Source organism: Scomber scombrus, chromosome 15 (assembly GCF_963691925.1).
Source record: "Scomber scombrus chromosome 15, fScoSco1.1, whole genome shotgun sequence".
Taxonomy (NCBI): domain Eukaryota; kingdom Metazoa; phylum Chordata; class Actinopteri; order Scombriformes; family Scombridae; genus Scomber; species Scomber scombrus.
In genome coordinates this window covers 12,076,602-12,078,099 of record NC_084984.1, presented here as the reverse complement: position 1 = coordinate 12,078,099, position 1,498 = coordinate 12,076,602, and positions in this window count along the sequence as shown.

Genomic DNA, 1,498 nt, shown 5'->3' with positions numbered 1-1,498 from the left:
GACAAATTTGGCCAATTTACAAGTTATCTGTAATCAATTTAAACAAAGTGAACATATTAGTAATTAACAAATATCATTGCATGCTCGCAACACATATTTGAATTAAAATGCTGTAAGATGGGCTGTAAATGCAATTCTTAACATTTAAAAAAAACAACTTTCCTTTTGTCTCCACACGACTGAAATGAAACTTATTTATGTCCAGACAGAATAATGCCCCTACGTAGCCCATAAATGAGAGAGACTAGACAAGATTAAACTGCCACCACACTGACACGGGGGAGATGGTATAATTAAACCAAAAAAAAAATCTCTGAGGACTGACGTAAATGAATTAACTCTGCAGGAAACATGTCATCACATCTGTCACAAATATTCAGACTTGAGTGTAAGTTTAATAGATTTAAACAAACACATTACATCGTATTGGGTAGTGTCTGTTTTTGAAAAGTGGTTGCATGAGAATACAGATCAAGAGGCTTTTTAATCATCTTCACTTTATTAACTAGATATTTTTAGGGCAAATTATACGACTTTAAAGCTAATCACACATTACCTTGACTTTTCATAAAGGACAAATATTTCAGTTGTCTTGTCTCATAACATTCAGCTGTCAAATTTATTGTTGAAGGTCAAAAGTATGTTTCTCCCTCCCCGTCCTTCCACAGTCCACCCTTCCCAGTATCCTTCTGCACCTGATATCATTATCACCCCCCAAAACCCCAACTCCTCCACCCTCCATCCCTAGGCTACCTGTCACCCTCCCTCCTACCCCTGCTGCTCGTGCCGTCTCTCTCACCTCTCCCTCTGGTACCTGACACATCCCTCACCCCTCATACTCCCCTTTCTCCATCCTTTGCTCTCCCTAATTCGCTTACCACCCGCCACCTTTTCATCTCTCTCTGTCTCTCTGCATATCTGCCCTCTCATTCTTTCAGGTCTGCTCACCCTAGGCTACCTAGCACTGTCCCTGTGGCTCTTGCTGAACCCCTCCCTCTCCATCCCTCTCTACTTTCTGACACTCTATGTGTTGCTGGTGAACTTCCTTCTGTGTTCCATCTGCCCCTTTCCCACCTCTCCCACTCCCTTCCAGCAGACCCACCTACTCAACGGGTGCTCACCATACATGCGGGCGGGCACACACACAGGCCCAGAGCTGTCAGTGCACTCCTCGGACGGTCCACGCTCTACCGCAGTTCAACAGCAGGGGGAGTGTCAAGCTGCTGAGGACAAGACAGAAGGAGGGGGTGAAGGCAGAGAAGCCCCTCGCCTGTGCTCCTGGAGAGGGAGGCTGAAGGACAAAGTACAGATCAAATGAATGGAATATAATCTTCTTTTTTTCTTTGCTTGTTTTAGAAATCACTTGTCTTTGAACTTGAATGATCTATTATTTATGTCTGATCCACTATACTTAGAGGATGAATTCCTCCTCCTCCTCGCTTCATTCAAGCACTTTTGTGCAGAGGCCCCAAAATGACACAATCAAAATAACATGGTT